The sequence below is a fragment of the Protopterus annectens genome, chromosome 1.part0 (assembly GCF_019279795.1).
Source record: "Protopterus annectens isolate FY-2018-M chromosome 1.part0, PAN1.0, whole genome shotgun sequence".
Lineage (NCBI taxonomy): Eukaryota > Metazoa > Chordata > Ceratodontiformes > Protopteridae > Protopterus > Protopterus annectens.
Genome location: NC_056725.1, coordinates 1,466,617,690 through 1,466,632,903, shown reverse-complemented (window position 1 = coordinate 1,466,632,903; position 15,214 = coordinate 1,466,617,690).

Sequence of the window (15,214 nt, the reverse complement as noted above, 5' to 3'; positions counted from 1 at the left end):
AATGTAATTGTGTAGTAACGTCAATCCTTTGTGATTTTCCAGAAAACCCCACATTTTATGAGGATAAACAAAGAATATGAGGCGAAAATGAGAGGTATGGTCTAGTACAGTCTAGAAATTGCTTCAAAATGATCTTTCTATCAGGAACTCTGCCACACAATGCTCGCTAAACGATCACATTTAGTAATAACCGTTTTAACGCTGCTTTCACTTCTCTTGGAGGCTCATCTTAAATGAAAAGCAAATATCTGATACAGAGCCTGTTTCTCCAGTGTTGGCAGTTTATATACAGTATAGGTGATGTAAGTACACACAATGACACTCCCAAAAAGCTCAAACATTATCACCTAAGTAATGTACGTTTACTAAAAAATGAACGCACTCTAGCTGCATTTTTAATGTAAATGTATTTGTCATTTTTTTATTGCTTCTGATCCATCCTTCATTAATAAAAAAAAAACCAAAGTAAATAATATGCAAGACTCATTTTCAGTCAGTGCCCACAATTCCACTTCCAGATAAATGTGCTGTCAATAATCAAACCACTAGTACAACTTAATGTCACGTATTTGCTGAGGAGGAAAGTGTTTACAAAAAATGATGGGCAACAGCTTTTAGTTTACAGTCATTACCACGCGGTAATGTCGCCATGAGGCCGAAATGCAAAACAGAAGTTTCTGACATCCCTGGCTACAGAGCTTTGATACCTGCAAGCATACACAACTGTCACTTTGTTAGGAAAGAAGCAGATGTCCACAAATTAAATCTGCAGTCATTTGGCTACAATATTCAGTGCGCCTTAGAATTGTTGCCCTGATAACAGAAAAGTACCCTATTTAGATTTCCTGTTTTCAGTGTCCACAGATGGCACTTTCAGAGTGCAGGGGGCATGTTGGATTGCGAGTACTACTAAAACATGTCCCTGCACGCAGTAGTGTTTGTGTCCGCTTAGTCTGATCAGTAGCACACCTTCATAAATATGTAAGATGCACTGCTGTTAAGGCTATGTGGAAACATACACCATTCACTCCATGCAGAAATAACACTATTCCTGCACAGAGTTTATTGAATCCTGGGGTGTATCTTGTGTCTGTCAGTTAAACATCTTAACCATTATATCAACTCCCCCCATTATTAGCTATATATATTCTTTTCCATCCATTTCCTTTCATTTTTCTTTTGTAATTATCCCTTAAAATTTTCATTTTCTGTCTTTTATCCTTTTACTTATTTTTTACTACTTCCAAATTTATGTCTTTCATCACTTATTCCACAACCTACTTTGATGTCTTCTTTATTACATTTTTATCATCTAATTTTTCTTCTGTTTTTACTACTTCTAAAATGTGTTCTCTTTTGCATTTCCTTCTCTTTCTTTTTCCTTTTCCTTAATCTTATTTTCATTTTTGTAATCCATCCATAAATGTCCAATTTTGTTACATTTATAAAATTTCAATTCACATTTTTACATCTTGTCACAATTCCCCACAAATATAACATTTTCTTTTTTTCACAGTTACATATAAATATCATTCTTTTCTACAATAAATGTTTTGGGTTGACTCCAATAGTTTACAGCACTTCTATTTCCCTCCACATTTATTATACTTGATATATGTGCAATTTTTCCTTTCTATTTCTAACAGAATATTACAGCAGCAGCCACCAGTTCATAAACTCCTTTTGTTATGAACTTTTGCAATAACCAGTACTACTTTATATAACGTTTTCAAATAACCTTTTAAAGTTTCTCTTTCAATCCCTGTTTGAAATTGCAAACTAATTTTCTTTTTTGTTTGCCTGTTAAACGCTTTTATCACATAAAGATTGCATGAGCTACCATCTTTCTTTTTTCATATTATCCAATAAAAATTTCCATTGAAAAACATTCTTAGTATCATAGGAAGTCACTAGGCTAATAGCCCTTGGGCCGTTACAAGCCTAGCCAAGGTCCACCCCTATTTCCAATTGCCCCTGTCCAAAAGGAACACAGGTGGAACCTCCAGGGTGAATTTATGGTTGCTCATCCAATCATCCAGATTGCATTTGAAGAGAGCCAATGAGGTACTCTATTTGACATGAAGTGCGAGTCTGTTCCAAAGATGTGGTAGCATCTGGGAGACAAATCTGTCCCTCCAGCAGGTTCTATTAATATCACATACTGGGTTAAGGTCTTTAGAGTGAGTAACCCATGTACTGTTTGACTTGCAGATATTAGCATTTGCAATAAAGTAGGGTCAGATATTACCTTATATGCAAGGAAGAGGTTGCTTCTCAGAAGTCTGTATGAAACAGAATAAAGTGACAGTGATATCAGATGATCCACAAAGGACAGATGCTGAATACCGTGAAGTTTCTTTGTGAGGAACCTTTGTGGCTCTCCAACTGCTACATGTGCTTGGAAGGTAAATACCAAAAGGGGCGTTTTACTCAATTATTGGCTTAATAGGGTCTATATTAGAAGATTGAATGTTTAGGTGATCGAATACCTAAACATCGACCTTCGAATATGTCCCAGGGAAACACGTCCTTTGGCCACAAAAAAAAAAAAATAAATAACTTTACATCTAAAGTAAGTGGGGGGCTGTGCCCCCCACACCCCCCAACTAAATATACCAACTCCGAGATCGCTCTACAGTATGGGAAATGGCAAAATCCGGCGAACGGCCAAGGGAAATCTTTCCCTGCGTTAAATCGTCCATTTGCTGTTTTTTGCTTTCGATATTAGAAGATCAATGTTTAGGTGTTCGATCACCTAAACATTGGATCTTCTAATAAAGACCCGGTCTGAGGAAGGAATAGCACAGAGAGGTTATAACTTCTTTTTTTCCTGAATGCAATGCCCTTATGTATGAGATGATCAATATAGAATACCCTTCTTACCACTGTGGAGACATGGTTATCAAAAGTAAGGTTGCTGTCAACCTGAGTGCCTTGATCTCTCACTACTTTGTGCATACTTAAGGTGTTGATATTGATACAGTAGTTAGCAGGAACATCGCACTTACCGAAAGGGATGATAATACTTTTTCTACATTGCCAAAGTTATGCCCTTAAACTCAATCATTTGTTTCTGTAACACCATCTTGTAGGGTGTTTACATCATTTAGAGATTCTAACAGCTCCGTTTGCAGTAATTTGCAAACTTTGTCAGCCACAGACCTTTAGTTTTAGCTTTTACTTCAGAGAAATAGATTCCAAACAGTAGAGGTCCTAGAACTTATCCCTATGGAACACCACTGGTAATAGGTCTGCTGTTGGAGGTGGATTCCCCTATTTTGACTAATGGGTTCTATCAGTGAGCCAGTTAATGATAAAAGGGTTGGTACCTAGCTGGGTGAGTTTATCAATGATGCCTGAGTAGCAGATAGTGTCAAAAGCCTTGGCTAAGTCTAGGTAGACTATATGCAGGGATTTCCCCTCATCCAGGGCCTTGATGACTGTCTCAAAGAAGTCCACCAGGTTTAACAGGCATGATCATCCTTTGACAAATCCAAAATGAATAGGGTCAAGTGTTTGGAGATTACCTATATTTTTGTTGATAAGGTCCATGAGGATTCACTCTATTGTCTTGCAGATAAGGCTAGTCAGGCTAATAAGTCTACATTTCCTTGGGTCAGTGGAAGCACTACCTTTGTGTAAGAGGATAACAGTGGCCATTTTCCATTCAGCTGGGATGAAGCCAGAGATTAGACTATGATTGAAAATACTACCCAGTGGTGTTGCTAATTCTTATTTGAGCCTATGTAGGATGCAACCTGAGATGTTATCTGGTTTCATAGATGCTGTTTTTGGCCTTAGAGAGGGCATTTATGACCAGCTCTTTAGCCATACAAGGTAGAGGACAGATGGTAAGGATGTCATGAGGTACTTGTGGTAGGGAGAGGGGAGTGACGTTTTCACAAAACTTGTCAGCTAACAGGTTAGTTATGTCCACAGGCTTAGTATATGTGATATCATTAACTACCAGTATGGCAGAAATCTGGGCCTTTCCTTTTAAGTTATGGATGCCTTATGTTTGTCCTTAATTGAGGAAGCTAATTTGGATTCATAGTTTGCTTTGGAGCACTTCACAAGAAGTATTTGCTTGTTTATGCTGAGGAGGGAGTGTTTCCAGTTCAGGGCTCACTCCCTCTTACCCTTAGACAGCAATTTCTTCCTCTTATTGCAAAGCCTGTTAATGGAAGTTGTCCACCAGGCAGGTTTGCTCTTCCTTGAGGAGCTTGATTTGGTCCTATCAGGTAGGTCTGAGTCAATGCAGTTATACAGGTGTTTATATAAAGCATTGGTGTAGAACTCAACATAATTGCCTATTCCATCTGAGAGGGGAGGTGCGATAAAGATATTTATGCCATGCTGTAAGAGGTTATAATCTGCTTTGGAGAAGTTTTTTAGTTTAGTTGCTGCTGGGATCACGTGTGATAGTTACTTCAAATGAGATTGATTTGTGGTCAGCTCTCACTAGGGATGACCTCACAGTGGGAGTGCTACAGTGGTCCCCCATATTGGTAAGCACCAGATCCAGGATGCTGGCATCCCTTGTGAGGGTGCCAACCAGCTGCACCAGTGCATTGGAGTTAACAAAGCTGATGAACCTTTGGGAAAGTGAGTTAGAGCATGAGTAATTTATCCAGTCAATGAATGGGTAGTTAAAGTTGCCCAAAACCAAGGTGTTCAGATGTATCTTGATAGGCTCAAGTAGATCCAAATAGGCAAAGTGCATGTCCTGATTCATGGATGGGGTCCTGTAGCTGGCAATGACTTGAATATGTGTCTTACCAACAGTTAATTGCACCTGAAGTATCTCCAGGAAATCATACTGTTTAACCAATCTGGGGGTGTATTTATCTTTAATGAATATCGATACACTGCCTCCTTTAGTTTTTATGCCTTCAGTTTGTGATCTGAACGTGTGGAAGGAAGTGAAGCCCAGTATGGTTGGAGTGCTCTCCACAGCCTTGAATTAGGTCTCTGTCACTGCAAAAATGTGTAAGTCTTCCAAGGTGAGGACTGCTTCCAGTGAGTGCAGTTTCATGTTAAGACTCCTAGTGTTTAACATCATAAACTTGAGGTTGTTTTTAGATGGAGTTTTTACATCGGAAATATTGTCCTTGAGACACTGCCTAAAAAAGGCACTATGGGGATGGCAAGATCCTTAGCCAGTAGCTGAAATCCCAGGGGTGACAGATGAAGACCATCTCTGGCAAAGCATCGAGTTCTGTCGATCATGTCCTCCCAGGTTGACAGATACTTTATTCCCTTAGAATGACACAAGAAACTAAGCCAATTATTGAAGTTAATCATTTTCTGTTTGTTTTGAGGCATCATCCTAGGTGGAGATAAAATGCTGCTTAAGGCTAGGGACATACCTGGCTGAGACACATAGTCTGACAGCTCAGTCATGTATCTCTTCATATATTCCAGAGAGGTGCATCTCAAGTCATTCACACCAACATGGACTATGACAGAGTCATAACAGTACCTGTTTTTGAGAGACTTGCATGCATGTGTGATACGGCGGAGCCTAGCATCTGACAGACAGCTGACTGACCTTCTCCTTATCCAGCCTGGTGAGAGCAACATCTGTGACTAATGTTTGGTTTTGTGTTTTGCCATAAGGACTTGACAGGTGAAACACTGGTGCGAGAGCGTATTGTGTATTGTGTAGCGTGCTTGTGTTTGTGTTTGGGAGGTCTCTGGTGTTTAGGTATATTGCTGGTGAGAATCTCTATACATTTAGGTATGTGTGATGTGGGCTTGGGTGGAGTAGGGGGAAAGGTGTGTATGCTGACAACCCCACAATTGTCATATGTACTGACTGGTGTATGAGAGAGCATGGATTTAAGGTTGTCAATATTGTTGCATTTCTCACATGTAGAGGGTTGTTGTTGAACATGAGTCAGTTGCTATACTGCCTCAGGATGCCCATGTTGACCAAGCTGGCTGGAGAAATTGTGGGAAATTGTCTCTCCATAATGTTAGGTAAATGTATATGGATAGGAAAGGAGGTCACACTTAAGAATGGTTAGTGTATGAGAGGTGGGTTGATACCTCCTGAGGCTAGGCTTAGTGTTCCACCTGACAGTAGAGCAGGGCCAAGGAAAACCTTTGGAGGACCACAAGCAACATACTAAGGGAAAATTTAACAAGAAAAATGTCTGTCTGTAATCACCAATGGTAACCACTGCTGTGCAGCAGTGCACAATGATGTACTAAATGCAAATAAGTGCAAATGCACGACTTAACTAAAACAAGAAATAACCATTTTAACTCAACCTAGCCAATAAGGATGCTCTCTGAGATCTAGTCCAGTCACCCTATTTAACAAGCAAAATGTCTGTCAGTAATCACCAATGGTAACCACTGCTGTGCAGCAGTGCACAATGATGTACTACATGCAAATAAGTGCAAATGCACGACTTAACTAAAACAAGAAATAACCATTTTAACTCAACCTAGCCAATAAGGATGCTCTCCCTGAGATCTAGTCCAGTCACCCTTGATTAAATGGAACAAAGACAGCACTCTATTCTGACAAGGGTGTAGAAGGGCCCTCTGCAACAAAGATGGCTTGAAGTTGATGCTCAGAAGTTACAAAACAGACCCAGAAACAGCAAATCTGGAACTGAGCTATCCTGCAGCTGAACTATTACAGTTTACAGTAAAATGTGGCAAAAAAAAAGTTCAGACAATTCAGACAGACAGTAGAATGTGCAAATACAATGAAACGTGCTATACAAGAACTAAAGCAGGCACTTAAAGTTAGCTGGGAGCAATGGATGCCTCAGATCATTCAGTATCTCAGTGAAGAGCTGGATTTAGTGGTCAAGTGATACAAAATAGTCTAGATTCAGGAAGTCTGAATCCAGCTTATGCTACAAAATGCAGGAGCACCAGAAATCCAAAGTGCATAAGATCAGAATCACAACAGTAAAAAAAAAGTTGAAATAAAGCAGCAATTCAGTAGAATACCATCCTGAATTTAATCAGGCTACAGAGAAGCAGTAATAAATGTGGCAGAATAAATGCAGTTGAATACTTTTAAGTACAAGCAGCAAAATAAAGTAGGAAGAGGCAAAAGTACAGTAGGAGTAGCTGAATAAAGTGTATGTTTTTAAGTAGGCACAGCTAGACAGCACAGCTAGGCCTCTACAGATAAAAGATTAACCATACTATAAGCTCCAAAGGTCACAAATAGTATTAGATTCAGAAGACCATGAACCTAGACTATGCTAGTGTTTTTCAAGTGCAGCAAGTAAAATGAACAGAATAGGCAGACAAACAGTAATTACAGTTGTAAGAGGAATTCAATTAGCAGACAATGCAAAAAAATGCAGTAAAATGGTTGCATAGTTTAAACAAACAGATATGCATCAAATATTGTTTTAGTTAATTAGAAGTGGAGAAAACTGTTGAAATAAGCACTTCTCTTTTGTAGTCTCACAGCAGGTTTTTGGAAACCAGCAGAGCAAGGGCAGAATATAACTTCTCAAAATGTCTCTTTGTTAACAAGAATAAATGTTTTTATAAACTGTGGTGGTGGTGCTGCGGTAGCGTTGTCGCCTCACAATACGTTGTCCTGTTTGATTCTCAGCTAGAGCATCTTCTGTGTTGAGACATGAGTGAATGGGCGTACCTTCGTTGAAGGTTGTGCGTCAGGGCTGGCAACTCTGCACGTAAAAATCTACTGCCAATCAGCGGACTGGAGTTCCGCTGTGGCAACCCCTAACCAGGAATAGCCAAAAGACACAACAACCTCATGTGTTTTTATACCTAAAGGAACTATTAAATTGTCCCACACTGTATACCTCTCCATTTTCTTTTTATTCTGCCTTGTTTTCTGCTACTCAGCTTTTGCCTTCTTTTACTTTCTCTGCATATGTTTTCTTTTCCCTCTCACCACTATCCTTCAGGATTGTCTCTGCATCCTCCATTTGTTTTCTCCATAATGTCACATAATGAAACATCTTCATTTTTTGGCTCACTCTATAGAAAGTTTCTTTAATAAATCACCCCACGACCCTCCAGACTGGAGGGTTGTAATTATGCATTCATCATTTGTTGACTCATCACCATCTAACAGATTTCTTTGAAACATTCCCTCAGAATCCTGCACACAGTCTCTGGTCTGATTATTTGCTTTCTGCTTCTTTTCTTTCACCACATCATCATCTCCTTCTCTTTTGATCTTCCTCCCTGTTTCTCTGGACTGCTTCTACACCTTGAATGGAGACAGGAATTGCACCTCCAAAATGGGTCCCACTCACAGCAATGATGAGTAGGGGGCCTTTATTAAAATCCACAATATACCTTATATACACTCTATATATAAGCTTTTACATCATGTTTACAATTATTTACAATTAACATACATATTTTCAAAAAAAAACAAACTTTTTTTCTTTTAAACTTTTGATTTCCCCTCGCTCCTTCTACAACCAGGACCTAATTTTCTTCAAAATTTCTGACAGTATCCATTTCCCATTAAATTTGATCTCATTCATCCTTTCATTCCAGACAATCCATATTATATAAAACAAATTTTCATCTAATCGATCTACATAATTTTGTTTCATATTTTCATAAAATCCATAGTCTAGCATGTCCATATTTATATGTTTGACACTTTTCAATCATTTTATGTTATCTTTTCCACATATCTCTTCACATAATTGATTTACGCTCTTACATTTCAGAAAAAACATGTTCAGTTGTCTCTGTTTCCCCAGAATATGTACAAACCCTTTCTTTTATTTTCTTACATGACATGTTGCCTTAACTGGAAGCCTATTTATGGACAATCTCCACAGGAACTCTATACAGTCTACATATATTTCACATTTTCATTCTTGCTTTTATAACTTTTATTTTCCTTTCTCTCAAATGCTTCCAATAATATAATTTTTCATTATATTTTCATACCATTCTTTCCTATTTTTCTATATTACTTAAATCAATTGTCCATTAATAACATTTTCTCCTGATATATTTTCATTTCCATGCAAATAAATCATTTACTTATTTTGAAACATTTACTCTTTCCCCAAATTGCTTTATATTTTACTTCTGTTATTTTATTAGCATTTTTCTTTTTTGTTTATTCCTGTTAATTCTTTGTATAAAGTCAATGAAGCTATGTGCACAAATTGGATTTATTAATCCCAAACCTCCTTCCTTTTTTGTAACATAAAGAATTCCTCTTTTAATGGGATTCAGTCTAGATACCCATATAAAAGAAAATAACACAAATAATAATTCATTTTTACATTCCACTGGTATCATAAATGCAATGGCTAGATGTGCCATCTTACCTAATTTTACTGAATTGAATACACATACTTTGTTCTTATATTTAAGTTTAGATGTTCTCCAAAACATACAATGTTCTTTATTTTATGTATCAAGTTCTTCTATTGGGTCAATCTCTGTTGCTTGCTACCACATCTTATTCCGAAAATTTATATTTCTTCTTTATTAAACTGAAAACCCACTATTTTCCTGAAAATCCCAGTCCTTTTCCTCTTTTCCTCATTAATACTCAAACCTAATATTTCTAATTATTTATTGAGTGTTTCAATAGCTATTCTCATCCATTCTTCATTTTTCATGACTATTACTAGATCATCTGCATAAGAAAACATTACTGGGATCTGAAGTCCTTGTTGTGTGCAATATTTAGTTTCCTCCAATGCTAAATTTATCTTACTAACAACTGCATTCAAAATTAATGCAAATAAAATACTACCTGCTGGACATCCTTGCTTGATAACTACTTTAACCAGCCATTAACTACCATTTTTACTTTATTTCATTTATACATTGATACCAACATATTAACTATTCTACTACTTATATTATTTTAAAATTTCCCATAGTACTTCATGTTGTATCTTATCAAAGGCTTTACTTAATCTCCTATTAATATTTTCAATTCTTTTTTTTTCAATTTTTCACATCATGTACCAATTCTCTTATAATCATTAAACGCTCTTGGCTTTATTTTCCTTTTATTCCAAGTACCGTCTCATTCAGCATCTTATTTGCTTTGCTTACTAATCCTTTTTCTATTATCTTCATAAAAACCTTATAGTCAACATTGTTCAACACTAATATTCTCCAGTTTTATATCTACTCTTTCTTTTTTTTTTCCATATAAATTTCATTGCACCCATACATATCCCTTCCTTACTTACCCCTTTCTTAAACCACTCATTTAATACCTCTAAAAATATTATTTTTGCCAGTCTTGCATATCTCTGTACATTAGATATGCAATTCCATCTAAACCTATAGCTGCTTCTAAATTTACTGTTTTCAAAAATGTTTCTACTTGTATCATTGTAATCTTTCCTCCCATTGTCTTATCTTATTTAGTTATTTTTTTAACTTTCCATTTATGTTTCCCTATAGTTTCACATTTGAAAAAAATATTCAGAATGTCTATTGTCTGCATTATCTCTTTCTGCATATTAACTTCCTTCACCTTTCCTTAGTTCTGTTATTATTCTTTACTTTTCTTTACAATTTGACTTAGATATGGTGTTATTTCTTGTTTTCTTCCTTGTAAAATTATATTTGTTTATATATTTAAATTTTTTTTATTGATTCAGTTCATACAATTTTCTTTCTTTTTCTAAAAACTTTTCTGTTACTTTTTATGCCTTTAAAGACTTGATTACTAATTTCCTCATATTTACAACTATCTTGAATTCTTTTTGTCCTTTGCCATTCTAGTTCTTTTTTATATTTTTATTTTCTAATCCACCAACTTGTCTAATCTTTACAAAATCTTCTCATGTCTATGTGATCTAACTGTAATTGACATATTATATTCTATACATAATCATTAAAATCTGCTTCATTGATCCTTGTTATACTTTTACATATTTTTATATAACCTATTTCTCTTGAATCTCTATCCAAACTGCTACATGGTCTCAGAAACCTGCAATTTTCTTTCCTTTGTGTAATATTTTTAAGCTCTCTGATATAAAATAATCAGTTTCAGTTCTCAAATTATCCCTTTTGTATGCCCAGTGTTAGTTTGCCATAGATATATTTTTCACATTTAGTCAAGTCCATAATTACCCTTACATCTGCCCCTTCTTTTCTCTTGTGTCTTAAATCACAGTTAGTCTCCCACTGCTATAATTTGCATATTCAAACTAACATAATCAAGCATTTTTCTAAACATAATCTCCCTCTGTTTCTGTAAAGTGTACGTATAAAGTGTGATCAGCCTGTATATCTGATTCTTCAATCTTATATCTGCTATTAATATTCTTCTTGCTAGTACTAACGTGTAATCTAAAATTTCTATACATTCTTTACATAAAATTGCTATGCCTGACCATTTTTCTTCTCCTATAGTCCATGTAACCTTACCTTCCTGTAAACCATTTTCTTGTATTCTTTCTTCCTTTGTTGTTATTCTTATGTCTATCAATATTATAATTTCAGTATCTAACAATCTACAACATTCAAACACTCCTAACCTTTACTGAACATTCTTTATACTATTCAAATTAATAACTAGGATCCTCACTTTGTGTTTGTATTGCTTTTACCTTTTTCCTTTTTTGTTTCCTCCTATACCTATATTTTTAAATTTATGCTTCCTATCTTTCACTCTCTTCCCAACAGGGCTCCTTTCACTTTTAACTCTTATTCATTCATCTTCCCCTTCATCACTTGAATTACTTAAATCTTCTTTTATCTCTCCTTCCTATTCTTTTTTCCCTTAGATATTCTTTTTTTCCATCCTTGTATCTTCCTCATTTCTATTTTCTTTTTGCATGTGTTCTCTGTCAACTACTAAAACAATCTCTCTTTAAGTCTACCTTAGTTTCCTGTGTATGTTCTCTTTAACATTACAGTCCATTCATGAATGTCCTATTTTTCACACTTTATACTTTTTTGCTCAATACATGACCAATTTTACCACAAATGAAACATTTTTTGTCACAATTATTAATTAAATGGTCATTTTACCACAAAACAAATGTCTTTGGTTGACCTCAGTATTTAACCAATCACTTATTCCCCTCCAAATTAATTATAATGGGAAAATGTATTATTTTATCATTTTGCATTTGCAATATAACACCACATTCCCATCCACCAGTCCATAAACCTCTGTTGTCATAATTATTTGTAATGTCCATTACATCTCTACACACAATTTTAAATATTTTAAATTGTTTTTCAACTCCAGTACAAAATTGTATAAATATTCTTTTTTTATTCTTTTTTGATACTGTATTAAATGCTTGCACAATATAAATGTTTCAAGGATTTTAATTCTTTCTTTTTTTCATATTGTTCTAAGAATTTTTCCATATACTGCACTTCCTTGAAAAAAGTGTCACAAAAAGTATTTTTGTTACTACAAATAATGCCCTTACCTCCCTGGATCCAGTACCCAGTGGTGAAATGATGCTGTCCCATGTTTCATACCTGTCAAGTTCATTTTCTGTTTTGCTACTTATCTTTACTCAATACCGTCTTCTTACTTTTGTTTTCTTATGTTCTCTTCATTCACCTTCTCTTACAATTTGTGCATGCATATACTTTCTTTTTCTTCCTTATTTCTTGAACTTATTCTTTTTATATTCTGTCCATTATTTAACCCCACAACACTGCCTTTTCACTTTCCGGTTCACTCTGTTCAATTAGTTCTTTCAAATAAACATCCAACAACCCCCCTGACTGGAGGGTTATAACAACACACTCAGATATTGTAGAATCTGTTGCAAACAAATTTTGTTGAAATAATTCCTCCGAATCCATCATACCTACTTTGACACTTTCTTTTTGTCATTTAGCCAACTCTCCTTCTCTTTTTGTCTCCTCTCTCTGTTCTCTTCACTCAGTTTAACATCTGATTCATTATTTAACATATTCCACTTTCTACTGTTTGATTATCAGCTACACCCATATCCAATAGCTGAAAAACACCTTCTTCCTCCTCCATGTTCGATTTTCAGCTTCCTGCTTCTCTGAGCCACCTATGCACCCAGACAGGAAGAGTAACAGTGAATTGAGTCCTTGTACAAAAAGAATAGGGGGACATTCCCTGATGTCCTGGCCAAATTTCCCCTAGTTGCATAAACACCACCTCAGGTCTCCCTTAAAAATGAGCTACTAGCCTAATGGGACTAACTCAGTTAACAAAGGATAAATAAAAAAATGTTTTATAAGATTTTGTGTACTGACATTTTTACTTTACTGATTTAATGTTGTCACATGATTGAATTCACAAAGTATTAGTGGAAACATCTGCATTTTCCTCTTTCCATTTTAAAATGTCATTTTGGATCTATTTGAAAACATGCAAGATCACGTGAAATATTTATTATGCCTATATTTGATTATTACTTTGCACTATCAAGTATCAAAAGACAGTGCTAGTGAAAGTAATAAGGCCATGAGACTGTATGATGATTCCTCATACCCCTTTTTCACAGCAAAGCTATTGCAACCTCTATATATTTACGTTTGTGTCTGCTAAAGCTGTACTTTCAGTTTTTGAATGAATACAGCGAGCATACAATGGCCAGTATCATAAGACCATCAACGTGAAATGGGGTGCATGATTTAAAGAAAAAAATCAAATGTCTTGGGGAAGCAACATATAAAATTATGCTCTTGATAAAAAAAACAAATGTTATTTTAACTGGTGTGCCTATGACTGGATGAAATAATGCAGTCTCCAAACATTTTATTTTATGATGCTAACTGAATAGACCATTCAACTGTGGAAAGGCAAGTATCACTACAGGGTCATGTAATTCCAAGATACAATAATTTAAATCAAAAGTGCTATGGTAGCTTTTTTGTAATTGGCCAGCACTTGGCTATTCTTAAGTCCACCTTTATGTGACTTGCTACAACTTCCTGGTGTACTTTTGATGACTGAATGACTATAGCATTCAACTCTAAAAAAGATTACAGGGAAGTTAATGTGTTCTGCCATATGTAATTCATATTAGTATGATTGTTGTGGCATTTTTTTTTTTTGCTTTACTGGAATATCACTATATTAAACAAAAACATTTAAAGACTGCTGATCATGCAACATGCAGTCTTCATTATTTTGAAACATGTTGATAGGTAAAAAGTGTCAGGGATATTGCTTTAATTGTTTCATTGATAAGCATGCTCCCTTCTCATTATTTTCATAAAACAAGTGAGTACATTTATTAATATTCATGCAGCAGTACTTTCCTTTTGCCTTTGTTAGTGGCCATGCATATTAATCTTATGGTTATTGGCTTACTGGCTTTTCATAGCAACTCCCTGATTGATGCAGTTTGCTGAAGATGTACATGCACAAAAGTCAGCACAACATTTAAATTCAGAAAAGGGAAGACCATTCTGAGTTTAACCTCTGTCATTCTGTTTCCCTCACCCTGTTCCATGTTCCTGCTAATACTGACTAGTTTTACTTAGCCTGTAAATTTATTGTAGCAGATCAATTGCAATTGCTGTAATACACTGACATCTACCTTTATATGACAAGTCATTGACAGGAGCTAAACCATCAGAAGATTGACTATAGAATGATCATGCACATTCAAAACCCAGATATACAGCACCAGAAACTACCACACATACACACTAAGGGAACCCTTAGTCAAGTAAGTGCTTACAGAGACAGCCTTACAGGTTATGATAAAAATCAGTAAGTAAGGAATGCAGAGATCAAGTCCCCTGCATACCCTACAACTTACACGCAATGCTGAGAAGCTATAATATTGAATTGATAAGTTTCAGGTCCCTAGTTAGCAATTTTTCCTTTGTCAAGCATAGTAGGGAGTTTTGTGATTCGAGTTTTAGAGATGCTGCAGGATTTTGGCAATGCATTCTTTGCTGTGCCCTATTCGGTAGTGGTGGAGTAGATGTGCTATTGTTCAACTATATAATAATAAACTGTATATACAATATAATATCATCTGTTTCCTCTTTTTTTGAGGATGTACAGTCTTGGATAACTGAAAAACAGCTTATCAAAGAGCTGATGAATGACGAGAACTTTATGATCATTGGTACTACTCAGTAAACAGGCTATTTAGTCTATACATTGCTCATAGCAAAGTGAGCTCTTTCTGGTTGCTATGTTGTCTACAATGAAATATTATACCCTTTATAATTTTGTATCTTGGCATTTTTAGGTCTGACCAAGACAAATGCAAATCAGAACTAAATAAAATAA